This window comes from Scyliorhinus canicula, chromosome 20 (genome assembly GCF_902713615.1).
Source record: "Scyliorhinus canicula chromosome 20, sScyCan1.1, whole genome shotgun sequence".
Taxonomy (NCBI): domain Eukaryota; kingdom Metazoa; phylum Chordata; class Chondrichthyes; order Carcharhiniformes; family Scyliorhinidae; genus Scyliorhinus; species Scyliorhinus canicula.
Genome location: NC_052165.1, coordinates 73,668,505 through 73,687,459, shown reverse-complemented (window position 1 = coordinate 73,687,459; position 18,955 = coordinate 73,668,505). Strand labels below are relative to the sequence as shown.

General features: G+C 50.9%; 1 protein-coding gene across 1 annotated transcript in view; it reads left to right on the top strand.

Annotated features, from left to right (window-relative positions):
- Positions 1 to 7,403: 7,403 nt before the first annotated feature.
- The window catches only part of pnpla8 (patatin-like phospholipase domain containing 8), a 104,539-nt gene continuing 92,987 nt past the window's right edge, over positions 7,404 to 18,955 (top strand). Inside the window, exon 1 of the mRNA XM_038780236.1 lies at positions 7,404 to 7,559. The gene's annotated coding sequence lies outside the window, so the exon portion shown is untranslated. The remainder of the gene's footprint in view (positions 7,560 to 18,955) is intronic.

The window sequence follows — 18,955 nt, the reverse complement described above, 5'->3', positions numbered from 1 at the left end:
AGTGTTGATAGGGAGCACGGTGGCACAGTGGTTAGGACTGCAGCCTCACAGCTCCAGGGTTCCAGGTTCAATTCCAGCCTCAGGTGACTGTCTCTGTGGAGTTTGCACTTTCTCTCCATGTCTGTGTGGGTTTCCTCGAGTGCTCAGATTTCCTCCCACAGTGCACGTTAGGTGGATTGGCTGAGCTAAATTGCCCTTAGTGTCCAAAGGTTAGCTGAGGTTATGGGACCGGGCGGAGGCACGGACATAGCTAGAGAGCTCTTTGGAGGATTGGTGCAGATTCGATGGGCCAAATGGCCTCCTTCTGCACTGCAGAGATTCTAAGTTCTAGGATTTTTGACCCAGTTACAGTGAAGGAACGACGATACAGTTCCAAGTTAGCAGGATGGTCTGTGGCTTGGAGGGGAGCTTGCCGGTGGTGTTCCCATGTAAATGCTACCCGTTGCTTTCCACGTGAAAGTGTTGCTAGTTTGGAAGGTGCTGGCGAAGGAGCCTTGGTGAATTGCTGCAATGCATTTGCCATTATGCGTCGATGGTGAATGGAATAAATGTTTAAGGTCGTGGATGGGGTGCCATTCAAACAGGCTGCTTTGCCCTCGATGATGTAGAGCTTCTTGTGTGTTTTTGGAGCTGCACTCATCCAGGCAAGTGGGAAGTAGTCCATCACAGTCCTGACTTGTGCTTTGTAGATGGTGGACAGGATTTGGCGAGTCAAGGGGTGAGTTACTTGCTACAGAGTTCCCAACCTCAGATCTGTTCTTGCAGCCAGAGTGACAGCATAGTTTAGGTTTTGCTCAATGATAGCTCCAAAATATTGATAGTTGGGAATTCAGCCATGATAATTCCATTGAATTATCCAAGGCAGATGGCTGAATTCTCTCTTGTTGCAGCCAGTGATTGCTTGGCTCTTGTGTTGCACAAATATAACTTGTCACTTATCATCCCAGACACGAATGTTATACAGGTCTCGTTGCATATAGACATGGTCTGCTTCCGTTGTTCTACTGTTATTCTACATCCACCCTCACATCATTATGAAGCACCAATGAGGGCATATCAATTCAAAAATGGCCAGTTGCCAATTGTCCTGTGAGTGCATTAATGCTTGGAGTTATACATTCCTCTCTGGCAGATCAAAAAGTCCCCATTCTCCTCCCACCCACTGTATTTCCAAGTGTTAAAACTAAGCATTCTGTAAATTTGGGTTCTGTTCATGCATCCAAGAGCATGTATCCAGGACCCATTTGTTACAAAGAGGGTGATCTATATTCTTCTGTTATTTTGAAGTTGTAGGGCGGCACGGTGGTGCAGTGGTTAGCAGTGCTGCCTCACAGCGCCGAGGACCCGGGTTCGATCCCGGCTCCGGGTCACCATCCGTGTGGAGTTGGCACGTTCTCCCCGTGTCTGCGTGAGTTTCACCCCCACACCCAAAAGATGTGCAGGATAGGTGGATTAAATTTATTTTAAAGATAAGTAACTTTAAGTTGTTTTTTTTTAACTGCAAAGAAATCAAATTATCCAATAGTTTGAATTAAGCAATTTCAATGAAAGGGCACAGAAGGTTCTCTATATGAGAAAACTAAAATGTTGATTCAAACTGATTAACTTCAAATTACTCTGGGTAAACTCTATCACTGACTTAAATCACTGGCTTGAAACTGGACATGTATTTCTCCAAGGTTTGGATAGAAGTGGGCAGAGTGCATGCATATGCAGGGGCTCGTTTAGCTCACTTGGCTAAATCGCTGGCTTTTAAAGCAGACCAAGCAGGCCAGCAGCACGGTTCAATTCCCATACCAGCCTCCCCGGACAGGCGCCGGAATGTGGCGACTAGGGGTTTTTCACAGTGACTTCATTGAAGCCTACTCGTGACAATAAGCATTTTTCATTTTCATATAGCCACTAATGTTCGCAGCCTATTGCTCTCTTGGTCATAAAGCTCCATGAAAACTAGCATTGTCATTTGGGTAAACCATGAACTTTGGCTTTTCAGTCTGGATTGTCTAACTGCTTAAATACCATCTCTAAGATCTCCAATATTCTTCTATTGAGACCATGGGTTCCAAGGGCTGCTCTGACTCTCATTTGACAAAGTATGTTTTATCCAGAAAGTTGCATGATGCTCTTCACTCCAGCATTCAAGAGGCATCACATTATTTAGGGATTCTCAGTCATAACTAAATAAGGTTGTCCACACCTGACTTGAGAACTCCCTCCCCACCTCGCCCCGATACCACCATTCTTGTAGCCTGTCCAGAACCCTTCCTCCGTAATGCCGCAATGTTATTCAGGACGACTCTCCTCTCAGTCACTGTCAATACACACTTGCCCGACACTACGTGACTTTCAGTCATTTGCAACAAGTGTTCCCTGCTCCTCGGAGTCCTGTACCACTCTTCTGCTCTTTTTGGAGGGTAATCCACTCTGCTCTTTCTCCTCCTTTGTTTTCATCGATTGGTTCTCCCATTTTGTTTTGGGTTGCCACAATGCTAGTTGATCACACTTCTCCATGTCCTGTTTTCAGACACGCATTCCTCTTCCAATTCTGTTGCGTTTAAGTCATCACACCACCCTATCTTTCCTTCTCTCTGGCACTTTCATCTCCAAACGTAAGGGGGGTGATTTTCCTGCCGCATTGCACCCGTTGTTGGGAGAATTCCGGAAGAGGCGTGAAGTGGGATTTGCGCCGAGCGGAAAATGGTTCGCGATGTTCCCAGGCCCTCCCAGCAGACAATATCAGGTTCACGTCCAGCGAGGGTATGAACCTGATTATTATTTATTTAAATCAATTTAAATATTCAAAGTCGACTTAATGCCGAATCTTCCAGGGATGCGCAATTTTCCCATCTGCTGGCTTGACATGACGCCATCGGTAATCACTACTGGTCTTCATAAAGGGAGACCAGAATTGATGGCAATGCGGGGGGCTTTGAGGCTATCGGAGGCCCCCAGGTGGTTGGGGATATGAGGGCACTTCTCCTTGGCACTCTGGCAATGCAAACCATGCACTGTCAGGTTGGTGCTACCAGGTTGGCACTACTGAGAGAGGGGCCAGGCGCAGAAGGGATGGAGCCTAAAGGGCGACCCATTGCAAGGACCCGATGTCAAGATGCCATTGATCCTGGGGAACGGGGGGGGGGGGGGGGGGGGGGGGGGGGAGAAGGTTGATCCCGGAGATCATTGACGGGGTGGATGGTCCAAGTGTCCATGGAGAGGGTACCTGTCATTTTTGAGATCCGGGCGCCCTGAGGAGCTGGACCTGCCAATGTCATTAGGCCACGTCCCTCCCAATGCCAGTTCAAATCACGACCACTTCCAAAAAATGACTAAGTAGGAGTGGATTGCAATTGGGAATCGTGCCAATCCACCCAGCAGGAATTGCAGTACTTTGTCCCTCCAGAAAATACACTTCATCACTTTTTTGGAAGAGTTGCTTCCAAGAACATAGGAAATATGAGTGGGATTGGTGGAGCCTACTTCACCATACAGTCTGATCAAGGCTGATCTTGGGCTATAGTTCCATTTTCTCGCCCACTCCCCAGGGAAAAGAATACTTGATCTCATCCTCACCAACCTACCTGCTGCAGACGCATCTGTCTACTATACTATTGATAGGAGTGACCACCGCACAGTCCTTGTGGAAACAAAGTCCCGTCTTCATGTTGAAAATACCTCCCATTGTGTTGTAGTGAGCACTACTATGGTGCTCAATAGGAGAGACTTCAAACTAGGATAGATCTTGCAACTCAAGACTGGGCATTCATGAGGCACTGTGGGCCATCAGCAGCAGCAGAACTGTACTCAACTACAATCTGTAACCTCATGGCCTGGCATATACCCCATTACCACCAAGCCAGGCGGTCAACCCTGGTTCAATGAAGAGTGCAGGAGGGCATGCCAGGAGCAATATCAGGCACACCTAAAAATGAGGTGTCAACGGTGAAGCTACATCACAGGACTACTTGTGTGTCAAACAGCATCAGCAGCAAGTAGTAGAAAAAGCCAAGTGATTTCATAACCAACCAATCAGATCTAAGCTCTGCAGTCTCGCCGCATCGAGCCGTGAATGGTGGTGGACAAATTAAAAACTCATTGGAGGAGGAGGCTCCGCAAATCTCCCCATCCTCAATGGTGGAGGAGCCCAGCATCTCTGTGCAAAAGATAAGGCTGAAGCATGGCTGCTCCTTCACTGTCATTTGCTTGCTGAGTTTTTGTTCTTCAGTGGAATGTATATTTGTTGAAGATTTTGAATTGTTTCTTTCAAATGTTTTCCACCATTCATTTACCGCCATGCCTATTAGTATAGTTGCCCAATTATCCCAGCCGTTACTCCTCTTCTACCTATGCAAATTGGTCTTGATTAAGTATTATAATCCCGGAACTGACCCCAACAGTTGATAGGATACTGTAGAGAAACTCTAATATTTAATTTCATTTGTAAGATGACAAGGTCTGACACTCCAGCAATGATTCCACATAGGGATTTGGCATATTAAAACAAAATTTATTAATGGCTAATTTAAAAAAAATTCCCTTGTTTGACTCAAAAAGCAGGAATCTCTGGACCATCAACCAATATCACCAAGAAAAGGATTAACTGGTCATTCCTTCATTGCCGTCTGCAGGATAATGTTGGTCCAGAATAGTTGCTGTGTTTGCCTATTTAATAACAATTACTGCACTATAAAAGTACTTTGAGATTATTTCTTGTGAGGAATCATATTCATTCTTTTTTTTCTTGCTAAGATAGGCCTCTGAAGTAATCCAGATACCCAGGGTAATGCTCTGGGACCCGGGTTTGAATCTCACTGTGGCAAATGGTGAAATTTAAGTTCAATAAAAGACCTGGAATTAAAAGTCTAATGATGACCATGACACCATTGTCGATTGTTGTAAAAACCTATCTGGTTCCCTAGTGTCCTTTGGGGAAGGAAATGAACTTCTCCTCTCTATCATCTAAAGTCAATCAGCCACACCCCTGGGTGATTAAGCCAGAACGCCACTCAAGAAGCTCAATATATAGAAGAGAACAGTTTTCTTAGCTGTCCCACTGGGATAGGATAGAGAGTAGGGCAGTTAAATGACATTGATGTCAATCAAGAAAAGGTAAAGGGAATGGTAATGCTTGCAATAAAGAAACAAAGCATCCTTGCCTACATGTGACTCCAGATCTATAGCAATGTGGTTGACTCTTAAATGCCCTCTGAAATGGCCGAGTAAGCCAGTTGTATCAAACCACTAAACTGTCTCAAAGGAATGAAACCAGACAGATTGGGTCATCAACCCAGGCACCAGAAACAACCATGACAAACTCAGCCCCCTCAACCCTGCAAAGTCACCTTTACTAACAACAGGAGACCAGTGCCAAAAAAGTTTAGAGAGCTGTCCCACAGGTTAGTCAAGCATCAGCATCAGTCATCGTCACAGAATCATACCGTTCAGACAATGTCCTGGACACTGCCTCAACCATCTCTCGGTACGACTTATCCACTGGTAGGACAGACCCAGTAGAGGTGGCGGCACAGTGGTGTACATTTGGGAGGGAGATTCCCTGTGAATCCTCACACTCTGGACTCCACAAAGCCTCATGGCATCATTAAACATGGGCAAAGAAACTTCCTGCTGATGACGACGTACCCCCCTCCCCCGCTCCCAGCTAATGAATCAGTACTCCTCCTCTGGTTGGGGGGTGGGGGACTTCAATGTCCTTTATCAGAAGTCACTCAGTAACAGCACGATTGACCGAGTCCCAAAGGATATAGCTGCTAGACTGGATCTGTGGCAGGTGCTGAGGGAAGAATATACCTGACCTCATCCTCACCAACTTACCTCCTGCAGATGCATCTATTCATGATAGTATCAGTAAGAGTGACCACCACACAGTCCTTGTGGGGACAAAGTCCCATCTTTAACTAAAGTTCTATTTTTAACTAATATCTGTCTGGAACCCAGCTGACCAGGAATCTCTCTCTCACTCTTACCACCTGCCACTGATATATGGTGGGAGGATTCATAAGCTGATACTCAACCTTTTTGGCTGTGTTGAGAAGACACCTTTCATGACCATCGTCCCTGAGTGGGACTTGAACCAAGAGTTTCTAGCTCAAAGGCAGGGACACTATCTACTGCGCCACAAGACCCCATTTAATTCTAAACTACCAAGGAATAACTTAAAGTTATTGAAGTGCAGGACTGAACCTCATTGTACTATTTCCAATAAAATATCCCAAAGTCATCTAAACTTGAGCATTACTTTGGCCATCTCTCTCTTCACAAGTAGCAAATCCGGGCAAAACTGTACCGAATATCAATCAAAATTTAACCTTCCATATAGTTACATCTCTGCAAAGCTCTTTGTTGCTGTCTAACTGAAAGTTGATATATTCAGTACGATTGTTAACAAAGATCTTCAGGGACATTCAAACCTCTTTAATACATAAATTGTGTGTACAATCTCCTTCCAGTTGTAGGCAACGTGAACTTTAGTGTTTAATCGCTATCTCCAGAGATAAAGGATGTTTGAAGTCAAATATTCTTTGGGTCTCGAGAAAATTCATTTTGAACTCTCCTTTTAATTTTGTTTCTCTCTCTGCACAGATGCTGTCAAACCTGCTTGGTTTTTCCTTCAAAAATTTAGAGTACCCAATTATTTTTTTTCCAATTAAGGGGCAATTTAGTCTGGCAAATTCATGTACCCTGCCCATCTTTTAGGGTTGTGGGGGTGAGACTCACATAGACATGGGGAGAATGTGCAAACTCTGCACGGACATTGACCCGGCACCATGAGCCAGCAGTAGTAACCACTGTGCCTCGGTGCATCCCCTCATGCTTGGCTTTCCAGTACTCCCTGTTTTTAATCCCAATTACAAAAGGTGAGACTTTTTAGGGCTATACGGTAGCACAGTGGTTAGTACTGTTGCTTCACAGCGCCAGGGTCCTGGGTTCCATTCCCGCATGGGTCACTGTCTGTGCGGAGTCTGCACGTTTCTCTCCATGTTAGCGTGGGTTTCCTCTGGGTGCTCTGGTTTCCTCTCAAAAGACATGCTTGTTAGGTGAATTGGACATTCTGAATTCTCCCTTAGTGTACCTGAACATGCACCGCAGTGTGGTGACTAGGAGATTTTCACAGTAACTTCATTGCAGTGTTAATGTTAGCCTACTTGTGACAATAAAGATGATTATTATTTTCCATTTGGTGACAACCCCGTGCTTTTCATCTTTCCCTCACCAGTAAAATGAGAAGGGGCGGGTGTTATTCCCCTGCTTTCCCGGAGTATTATTTTGAATGCAGTGTCCTCCACACCTCTGACCGCCAGTAACCCGACGCTGACGTCACAGACAGCAGCTGGGCGGGTCAGGCTCGCCCTCCGCTGTCTGATTGGAAGGAGCCTGCCAGACGCAGTTAATGGGGAGGGCTGGGGGAGTGATTGGCAGGCCCTGTTCCCGGGGTGTCGCTGGCTCGGTGTTGGTGCGAGGGGACAGGCCGCGCTCTCGGATGGTAGAGTCTCGGCCGTCTCCGCCAGGGGCGGTCACTATGTCTGACGCTGCTCGCCGGCTGGGTAAGTCTCTCTCTATTCGGTTTTCGCTCGGTGGCTTCGCTCTGTAGGTCCGGCCTTGCTGCCCGCCAGGACCTGGGCCTGCTGGAGTCCCCCGCCTCCTGGCAGTGCCCCTCCTCCTGGCAGTGCCCTTAGCCCCCTCCTCCTGGCAGTGCCCTTAGCCCCCTCCCCTGGCAGTACCCTTAGCCCCCTCCCCTGGCAGTGCCCTTAGCCCCCTCCTCCTGGCAGTGCCCTTAGCCCCCTCCTCCTGGCAGTGGCCTTAGCCCCCTCCTCCTGGCAGTGGCCTTAGCCCCCTCCTCCTGGCAGTGGCCTTAGCCCCCTCCTCCTGGCAGTGGCCTTAGCCCCCTCCTCCTGGCAGTGGCCTTAGCCCCCTCCTCCTGGCAGTGGCCTTAGCCCCCTCCTCCTGGCAGTGCCCTTAGCCCCCTCCTCCTGGCAGTGCCCTTAGCCCCTCCTCTTGGCAGTACCCTTAGCCCCCTCCCCTGGCAGTGCCCTTAGCCCCCTCCTCCTAGCAGTGCACAGCCCTCTCCCCTGGCAGTGCCCTCAACCCCCCTGGCAGTGCCCTCTGCCCCCTTCCCCTGGCAGTGCCCTCAACCCCCCTGGCAGTGCCCTCTGCCCCCTCCCCCTGGCAGTGAACTCAACCCCCTCCCCCTGGCAGTGCCCTTAGCTCCCTGCCTGGTAGCTCCTTGCATCTCTGTTTTGTTTTTGCTTGTGGCTGGATGGGGCGTTGGTGAGACCAGGCCTGGAGTGCTGTGTGCAGTTCTGCTCTCCTTACTTAATAACAGCTTCAGAAACTGTTTAGAGGAGCTGATGCCTAGGATGAAAGTGTGATCATAGAAAAAATGGCTGGGCCTGTACCTTTTAGAAGAATTGAGAAGTGGCTTTATTGAAACATATAAGGAAGGTCTTGCGGGGACAAGGTGGATGCTTGCCCGTGGGAGAGGCGCAGTTTAAAATAAGCGGTCTCCCATTTCAGACCGAGCTGATGTGATTTTTTTTCACTCAGAATGCTGAGTCTTTGGAAATCTCTCTCATCTGACTTTTTAGAATTAGTGCGCCATGGTAGCATAGTGGTTAACACTATTGCTTCACAGCGCCAGGGTCCCGGGTTCGATTCCCGGCTTGGGTCACTGTCTGTGCGGAGTTTGCATGTTCTCCCTGTATCTGCGTGGGCTTCTTCCAGGTGCTCCGATTTCCTCCCATAAGTCCTGAAAGATGTGCTTGTTAAGTAATTTGGACATTCTGAACTGTCCCTCAGTGTACCTGAACAGGCCCCGGAATGAGGTGACAAGGGGATTTTCACAGTAGTAACTTAATTGCAGTGTTAAGGTAAATCTACTTGTGACAATAAAGATTATTAATTAATTGAAGAGTAGTGGGGTCAGGGATCAAATGGTATTTTTAAGGTGGGGGGGGGGGGCGTGGATAGTCTTGGAAGTCAAAGTTTATTGCGGGTGAATGGTGGAGCAGGCTCAAGAGGCAGAATGACCTCCTCTGTATTTTTGTGCATATGTGCTTCATGTATAAGGCTAACAGATCTGATTGCAAGGCCCCCCCAACCACCAACTGGGTTTCACAGACATCTGGCCGTCGCCCCCCCCCCCCCAGCCCACAACACCCCCCCCCCATAGCCCCCAACCCCCCCATGGCCCCCAACCCCCCCCCCTCTCCGACCCCCAACCCCCTCCCTTGATATCCCTTGTGACTGCTTCAAGTCAAATATGACCCTTCTTTGAACCTGGTTTGAACTTCAGAGCCAATTCAAAATAGTAGTATTGGGGGAAAATATCTTTTTTCAGGAATACTCAAGTCAAATTGGACTCAAAATGTTAACTCTGTTTCACCCCCCCTCTCCCCCCCAACTGATGCTTCCGGACTGACTATGCTTTTCCAGCACTGGAGGATTGCAGGATTGTAACACCAGTGGATTCCCTACCGGGCTTTCCCTCATCCCACCCAACTCATTACCTGTTTGATTTGAGGGTTCTATGTTTGATTTTCATTGTTCCAGCTGCCAAGTGTGACGTGTTCGTATGGTTCAGCTAATTTATTGAATCTATTTCTCAGGAATTGGGTGGGGAAATATATTTTGCTTTCTATAAGTTTTTGAAGTTGCTATTATTTTGGTATCAGGCAGGGCAGCACGGTGGCGCAGTGGGTTAGCACTGCGGCCTCACGGCGCTGAGGTCCCAGGTTCGATCCCGGTTCTGGGTCACTGTCCGTGTGGAGTTTGCACATTCTCCCCGTGTTTGCGTGGGTTTCGCCCCCACAACCCAAAAACGTGCAAGCTAGGTGGATTGGCCACGCTAAATTTCCCCTTAATTAGAAAAATGATTGGGTACACTAAATTTAAAAAAAAATGTTTGTATTATGCTTAAGTATACGGATGTTATAAGCATGTCTAGTAACATTGGGGAGCTAGTTTATGCGAATAGTTGCAGCCTTCCATGTGACTGTATTTGTATGTACGATATGTTTCCCATGTTTTCTTGCGCACACCTTTATTGTTTATGTGCAATGTATTGGAAACTGATTTTTTTTCGTAGTTTGCGATGTAATATCGGCAAGGTGTCTCCTTACAAGAAGACTGAATCTGTGGCAAGAGCTGAAGATGTTGGCTTCGGTCTTCCTAATGTTTAACTTGCAGAAATGACTTAAAACTAGATGTTAGGGAAGCAGTCTGAAATTGGCGAGGCCTTGGGGATTAAGAGAGGTGGTGGTGAGATGGAGCATCGGAATAATGTTGTGTCTGTTGGTGGTATATAGATGGAGATGAGTCAGAGGTAAATGATAGATCCCAGAATAGGGAGTGTTTTGATTAATATGATAAGGGAATGGAACGAAACCAGTCATATTGTGAATTTGTTTTGCCTGGTATAGTAGCATGGTGTAAAGCTTTTCAATTTATTTGACTAATATTGTAGTATAAACACGCATTTCTGCTTTGAAATCTTTCTTTCATATTCACAAAGAAGTTAATGCCCTCTGTGAATGTCAGAACTTATTCTATTTTAAACGATTTCCAATTTCAATTCCATTAATGGTGCAGGTAGTTTCAAGATTGATCTCCCCGAAATGTCAGTATTTTGGTTGGCTTCATAAACAAATTGAGCTTTGTTCCCACTCTTCAATGATTGCAGTTTTTATGATAGCGTTGTTTATGTACTAACATTAGATAAAATACAGGTTTAAATTGCTCATACACTACCCACTAGGCGATCAAAAGAAGTGTTTTCTGAGCCACCCAACATTAGTTCATAGGTTGGCTTTTATTCTTTTCAAAAATATTTTTATTAAGAATTTTGCAGTTTTTACAGCGTTTACAGGAGGAAATCATATATTTACATCGGAATAATCCCCTCCCCATCCCCTCCACTGTTTAGGGTGTTCCCCTGGGTCTTGGTTTGCCATGCCTGCTCACTTGGTTTTGCTTGTTTCGTTGTGTCGGCCCCGGCAGAACCCTTGGTCGTGCAACTGGCTCTGCTAGTTCACTGGTTAAGATTAACTTTTCCGCTGGGGGGGGGGGGGGGAGTTGGGGCCTTGGTGCCCCTCCCTGTACCAGGTTGGCGCCCCTCCCCGTGCCGGGTTAGTTCGGCTTGAGCCAGCCCCATTCTGACCTAGGACCCTTTGTCCCAAAGTAGGGTCCTATCTCTGTGACTTTGTTCTCGACCCCCCCCCCCCAATTTTCTATCCCAGCTGATCCGTTCCTCCTCCCCTCTCCCTACCCCCCTTTCTTACCTCCCTCTTCCTATGCTTTGGTGCCCTACTGTCCTCTGTGTGCCCCCCCCCCCCCCTTCCCCAATTCTATTGGCTTCAAACAGGTCTTGGAACAAGTTGGTGAATGGCTTCCATGTCCTTGGAAGCCCTCTTCCGACCCTCAGATGGTGAATTTAATTTTTTCCAGGTGGAGAAATTACGACAGGTCAGCTAGCCAGTCTGCAGCTTTAGGTGGTGCTACTGATCGCCAGCCGAGCAGGATTCTTCGGCATGCGATTAAGGAGGCAAGGGTGTTGGCCTCCCTCCCTCCCCATAAATAGTTTTGGCTGGTCTGATATCCCGAAGACTGCCACTTTCTGGCTTGGCTCCACCCTCACCCCCGCAACCTTGGAAATTGATTCAAAGAAGGCTGTCCAGAACCTGACTAGTCTCTGGCATGCCCAGAACATGTGCATGTGGCTGGGCCTCCCTGGCACCGTTCACACGTCCTTCACCTCTTGCCCCACCAACACACACAAATGCCATGATCATTTAGTCGATTGAGTTAAAGATGGTCTTGGGGATGTAGCTCAATATGGATCTGAACAGGAAGAGGATCCTGGGCAGCACGTTCATCTTGATTATCTGCACTCTCCCTGCTGGGCAGAGTGGTCCATTTTTACTTTCTCCGCCAGGCCGGTTAAGTTTGATTTGTGGATCTGTGTCCTGTCATGGGCAATTTGGGTCCCCAGATAGTGGAATTTGCATTGGGCTCACTAAAATGGCAGTTCCTCCAGCTCTGCCCCTTCCCCTTTTGGGTTCACCGGGAAGGCTTCACTCTTGCTCAGGTTGAGCTTGTAGCACTGCGAGGCTCCAAACTCTGTCAGGAGCTTCATCGTCCCTTCCATGCTGCTTTGCGGGTCCGAGATGTAGGGGAGCAGGTCATCCACATAGAGTGAGACTCTGTCTCCTCTCCAGATTCCCTTCCAGTTTTTCGCCTGAGGGCGATCGTTAGCGGCTCAATTACCAGGGTGATTAGGAGTGGGAGAGCGGGCATCCTTGCCTTTTGCCTCCTGTGCTGCTGGAAGTATTCCGATCTGGTGGTGTTGGTCCGTAAGCTCAGAATGGGGGGGGAGCAATATCATCATTCTTTCAGTCGCTGGGTCAAAATTCTGGTACTCCATCCCTACCAGCACTGTTGGGAGCACCTACACCACACGAACTGCAGTGGTTCAAGAAGGAGGTGGTCAAAGACAATTAGGATGGGCAACAAATGATGGACTGGCCAGTGATGTCCATATTCATTTGTACATGAATTTCACCCAGGAGGTGAACCCTGTCCCGAGCCCAAACCATTCTAGTACCTCATGCGGTACTTCCACTCAATTCTGTCGAAGGCCTTTTCTGGGTCCAAGAGATGATCACCTCTGGTGTACTCTCCCCGATGGGGTCATTACCACCTTCTGGTCTTCAAAATGAGCTGTCTACCTTTGACAAAGCCCGCCTGGCCCTCTGACCACCTCTATTACGCAGCTCTACAGTAGCCTAGCCAGGATTTTTGGGAGTGTTTTCGCACCTACATTGACAAGCGAAATGGGTCTGTAGGATCCACAGTCAGTGGTGTCTTTGTCTTTCTCGGGACTATTTATTCTCTTTTTTTTTCTTAAATTTAGATTACCCAATTATTTTTACCAATTAAGGGGCAATTTAGCGTGGCCAATCCACCTACTCCGCACATTTTTGGGTTGTGGGGGCGAAACCCACGCAGACACGGGGAGAATGTGCAAACTCCACACGGACATGGGACCATTTATTCTTTCTAGATAGAAAGACTAGATAGACTGGCCAGTCCATCATTTGTTGCCCATCCCTAATTGTCTTTGACCACCTCCTTCTTGAACCACTGCAGTTCGTGTGGTGTAGGTGCTCCCAACAGTGCTGGTAGGGATGGAGTACCAGAATTTTGACCCAGCGACTGAAAGAATGATGATATTGCTCCAAGTCAGGATGGTGGTGAGGTTCCCATGTATTTGCTGCCCTTGTCCTTCTAGGTGGTATATGTTGTGGGTTTGGAAGGTGCTGTCGAAGGTGGCGAGTTGCTGCAGTGCATTTTGTAGCTGGTATACACTGCTGCCACTGTTGGTTAATGGTGGAGCGAGTGAATCTTTCAGATGATGAATGGGATGCCAATCAAGCGGGCTGCTTTGTCCCAGATTGGATTGGATTGGATTTGTTTATTGTCACGTGTACCGAGGTACAGTGAAAAGTATTTTTCTGCAAGCAGCTCAACACATCATTCAGTACATGGGAAGAAAAGGGAATTAAACAAAATTCAAGAAAATGCATAATAGGGCAACACAAGATATACAATGTAACTACATAAGCATTGGCATCGGATGAAGCATACAGGGTGTAGTGTTAATGAGGTCAGTCCATAAGAGGGTCATTTAGGAGTCTGGTGACGGTGCGTGTTCTCAGACTTCTGTATCTCCTGCCCGATGGAAGAAGTTGGAAAAGTGAGTAAGCCGGGTGGGAGGGATCCTTGATTATGCTGCCCGCTTTCCCCAGGCAGCGGGAGGTGTAGATGGAGTCCATGGATGGGAGGCAGGTTTGTGTGATGGACTGGGCGGTATTCACGACTCTCTGAAGTTCCTTGCGGTCCTGGGCCGAGCAGTTGCCATACCAGGCTGTGATGCAGCCCGATAGGATGCTTTCTATGGTGCATCTGTAAAAGTTGGTAAGGGTAGACTTCCGGTGGCGTCAATGCGGAGCTAAGCCGCACATTCGGCAGCTCCCGCTAAAACGGACTTTGGGGCTCTTTTCAGGGCCCCCAACGGAACTTTATCGGCAAATCCCGACGTGGGAAGAGGACAGGAGTCGACCCCTACGGTCCTATGGTCCGGACCAGGAGTGGGGTAAGGAGAAAAACGGAGAAAGCACCCCTGGAACAGCGGGGGAAGGAAGACAAAATGGCGGCCGGCGGAGGCCCCGAGGACTGGAGGCAGTGGGCGCAGGAGCAGCAGGCGACTCTGCTGCGCTGCTTCCAGGAGCTTAAGGTGGAGCTGCTGGAGTCGTTGAAGGTAACCACTAGGGAGCTGACGGAGACCCAGACAGCCAAGGGGGCTGCGATCCGGGAGCTGCAGAAGCAGGCCTCCGAAAGGAAGGATGAGGCCGTGGCCGTCGCGGGGAAGGTGGAGATGCACGAGGCGCTCCATAAAAGATGGCAGGAGTGGTTCGAGGAGCTGGACAACCGGTCGAGGTGGAAGAATTTGCGGATCCTGGGCCTCACGGACGGGCTGGAGGTGTCGGACCTGGCAGCCTATGTGGTTGTTTTGTTGAACTCGCTGATGGGGGCTGGGTCCTTCCAGGGGCCCCTGGAGTTAGAGGGGGCCCACAGAATTCTGGCTAGGAGGCCCAAGCCGAACGAGCCGCCGCGGGCGGTGTTGGTGTGGTTTCATCGGTTAGTGGATCGAGAGTGCGTGCTCCGGTGGGCCAAGAAGGAGCGGAGCAGCAAGTGGGAGAACACGGAGGTGCGGATCTTCCAGGACTGGAGTGCGGAGGTAGCGAAGCAAGAGGGCCGGGTTTAACCGGACGAAGGCGGTGCTCCACAGACAGAGTGTGAAGTTCGGCACGTTGTAGCCGGCGCGTCTGTGGGTCACCTATAAGGATCGGCACCATTATTTTGAGTCCCCGGAGGAGGCGTGGGCCTTTGTGCAGGCTGAGAATTTGGATTCAAACTGAGGGTCTAAGTTGGGGGATGCTGTATAATACTGTACTTGTATTTGCTTGGTTTAATGTAAGATGTGGGTTGGCCTTGGGGTGGGTGGGGTGATGTTGATTTGTCTTTTCTGTATGGGTTTTTCTGTAGGGGTCTGGTGGACGGGTTTGGGCAGGGGGGTAAACGGGGAGTTCGGGGAGCTGGTGGGGGGGGGACTGACAATGGGAGTTGCCCTAGAGGAGGCAGGGCGAAAGCGCGGGCTTTTTTCGGGTTTCCCGCGCTGGGAGATGGTGGGGGCGGAGTCGGGGCTGTGAAGCGCGGGTCGTTGCTGGCTGTTTTCTTTTCCCGCGCAGGGGAGGCGTGGAGGAGGACTCGTTGACGGGCACGATGGAGGAGGGGTAGTCCCACGTGGGGAGGAGTCGGAGGTAGGGCGGGAGCCGCCGGGGTCAGCAGAAGTTAGCTGGCTCACGGGAGTGCTATGGAGGGAGGGGCGCGGCTAGGAGGGGTCCTAGCCTGGGGAGGGAGGGGGGTGGGGTACCGGTGGTTGCTGCTGAAACGGTCAGGAAGGAGCTGGAGGATGCGGGGGTAGTTGCCGCCATGGGGAACTGGCAGAGCGGGAGATGCTGGCTGGTGGTGGGCAAGGGATGGGGTATGGCTAATCGGCAGGGAAGGGGGGCAGGGAGCCCTCTGATCCGGCTGATAACCTGGAATGTGAAGGGGCTGAATGGGCAGGTCAAACGGGCCCGGGTGTTTGCGCAGCATTCCGGACCTGGAGAGGGGGGGGGGGGGGGGGGGGGGGGGGGGGGGGGGGCTGATCATGGGGAGGGACTTCAACATGGTACTGGATCCCCCATTGGGTTGATCCAAGCCCCGGACGGGTAGGAGGCCGGCGGCGGCTAAGGTGTTGAGGGGATTTATGGACCAGATGGGGGGTGTGGATCCCTGGAGGTTTGCGAGGCCAAGGGCCAGGGAGTACTCGTTTTTCTCCCACGTACATAAGGCCTATTCGAGCATTGACTTCTTTGTCCTGAGCAGGGGGCTGGTTTCGAGGGTGGAGGATGTGGAATACTCCGCCATTGACATTTCAGATCATGCCCCGCACTGGGTGGACCTCGGGCTGGGGGAAGGGAGGGACCAACGTCCGCTCTGGCGCTTGGAGGTGGGGCTGCTGGCAGACGAGGAGGTGGCCGAGAGGGTTCGGGTGTGTATCAAGAGGTACCTTGAGGCTAATGACAACGGGGAGGTCCAAGTGGGGACGGTCTGGGAGGCATTGAAGGCGGTGACTAGAGGGGAATTGATCTCCATCCGAACCCATAGGGAGAGGGGGGAGCAGAGGGAGAGACTGATAGGGGAGATGGTGAGGGTGGATAGATATGCGGAGGCTCCAGAGGAGGGATTGCTGGGGGAGAGGCGTAGCCTTCAGGCCAGGTTCAACCTATTGACTACCAGAAAGGCGGAAGCTCAGTGGAGGAAAGCACAGGGGGCGGTGTATGAGTATGGGGAGAAGGCGAGCAGGATGCTGGCACACCAGCTCCGAAAGCGGGATGCGGCCAGGGAGATTGGGAGAGTGATGGATAAAGCTGGGAAGGTGGTGCGGAGGGGGGTAGATGTTAATGGGGTCTTCAGGGACTTCTATGGGGAACTGTACCGGTCGGAACCCCCGGTGGAATGGGGCGCTTCTTGGACAAGCTGCGATTCCCGAGGGTGGAGGATGAGCAGGTGGAGGGACTGGGGGCGCCGATCGAGCTTGAGGAGGTGGTTAAAGGGAGCATGCAGTCGGGGAAGGCGCCTGGGCCGGATGGGTTTCCAGCGGAATTTTATAAAAGGTATGTGGACCTGTTGGCCCCCCTGTTGGTCCGGACCTTTAACGAGGCAAGGGAGGGGGGCTTTACTGTCACGGGCGCTGATTTCTTTGATCCTGAAGTGGGACAAGGACCCTCTGCAGTGCAGGTCATATAGGCCGATTTCGCTGCTAAATGCCGACGCTAAGCTGCTGGCAAAGATCCTAACCACAAGAATAGAGGATTGCGTGCCCGGGGTCATTCATGATGACTAGACGGGATTTGTGAAGGGAAGGCAGTTGAATACGAACATGCGAAGGCTCCTCGATGTCATTATGATGCCGGCTGTGGAAGGGGAGGCGGAGATAGTGGTGGCATTGGATGCGGAGAAGGCCTTTGATAGGGTTGAGTGGGAGTATCTGTGGGAGGTGTTGGAGAGGTTTGGGTTTGGGGAGGGGTTTATTCGTTGGGTGAGGCTGCTCTACGAGGCCCCGATGGCGAGTGCAGCCACAAATAGGAGGAGGTCGGAGTACTTTCGGCTGTACCGGGGGACGAGACAGGGATGCTCCCTGTCCCCCTTGCTCTTCGCGTTGGCGATTGAGCCCCTGGCCATGGCGTTGAGGGAGTCAGGGAACTGGAGTGGCCTGGTGCGGGGTGGGGAGGAGCATCGAGTGTCGCTTTATGCGGACGACCTGTTGCTGTATGTGGCGGACCCGGTGGGGGGGATGCCGGAGGTGATGAGGATTCTTAGTGAATTCGGGGGTTTCTCTGGGTATAAGTTGAACCTGGGCAAGAGTGAGTTGTTTGTGGTGCATCCGGGGGATCAGGAGGAGGGGATTGGTAGGCTCCCACTGAAGCAGGCAGGGAAGAGCTTCAGGTACCTAGGTGGCTGGGGGTCCTGCACAAGCTCAACCCCACAAGGATGGTGGTGCAGATGGAGGAGGAGTTTAAGAGGTGGGATATGTTACCGCTGTCACTGGCGGGGAGGGTGCAGTCCGTTAAGATGACGGTGCTCCCGAGGTTTTTGTTCCTGTTCCAGTGCCTCCCCATCCTTATCCCGAAGGCCTCTTTTAGGAGGGTCAACAGGAGTATCACGGGATTTGTGTGGGCGCATGGGACTCCAAGGGTGAGAAGAGTGTTCCTGGAACGGGGCAGGGATAGGGGGGCTGGCGTTGCCCAACCTCTGTGGGTACTATTGGGCTGCCAACGCAGCGATGGTGCCTAAGTGGGTAATGGATGAGGAAGGGGCAGCATGGAAGAGGATGGAGATGGCGACATGTGTGGGCACGAGCCTGGAGGCGCTGGTAACGTCGCTGTTGCCTCTCCCTCCAACGAGGTATACCATGAGCCCGGTGGTGGTGGCTACCCTCAAAATTTGGGGGCAATGGAGACGGCATAGAGGAGAAGTGGGGGGGGGGCTCGATGGAGGCCTCGTCATGGGGGAACCATCGGTTTGTCCCAGGGAGCTTTGATGGCGGATTTGTAGGCTGGCATAGAGTAGGGGTTAGGAGGTTGAGGGACCTGTTTGTGGATGGGAGGTTTGCGAGCCTGGGTGAGTTAGAGGGGAAGTTTGGGCTCCCCCCGGGGAACATGTTTAGGTACATGCCGGTTAGGGCGTTTGCCAGGCGGCAGGTGGAGGGGTTCCCCTTACTGCCCCCACGTGGGGTGCGGGACAGGGTGCTCTCGGGGGTGTGGGTTGGAGGAGGGAGGATTTCGGACATATACCGGGTGATGCAGGAGGTAGACGAGGCCTCGGTGGAGGAACTGAAGGGTAAATGGGAAGAGGAGCTGGGTGAGGAGATTGAGGAGGGGATGTGGGCGGATGCTCTGGAGAGAGTGAATTCCTCCTCTTCCTGTGCGAGGCGTAGCCTCATACAGTTCAAGGTGCTGCATAGGGCCCACATGACTGGGACGAGAATGAGTAGGTTTTTCGGGGGTGAAGACAGGTGTGCTAGGTGCTTAGGGGGGCCCAGCGAACCATGCCTATATGTTTTGGGCGTGCCCAGCGCTGGGGGAGTTTTGGAAGGGGGTAGCAAGGACGGTGTCGAGGGTGGTGGGATCTAGGGTCAAGCCAGGCTGGTGACTCACAATTTTTGGGGTTGCAGTGGAGCCGGGAGTGCAGGAGGCGAAAGAGGCCAGTGTTCTGGCCTTTGCGTCCCTAGTAGCCCGGCGGAGGATCTTGCTCCAATGGAAAGATGTGAGGCCCC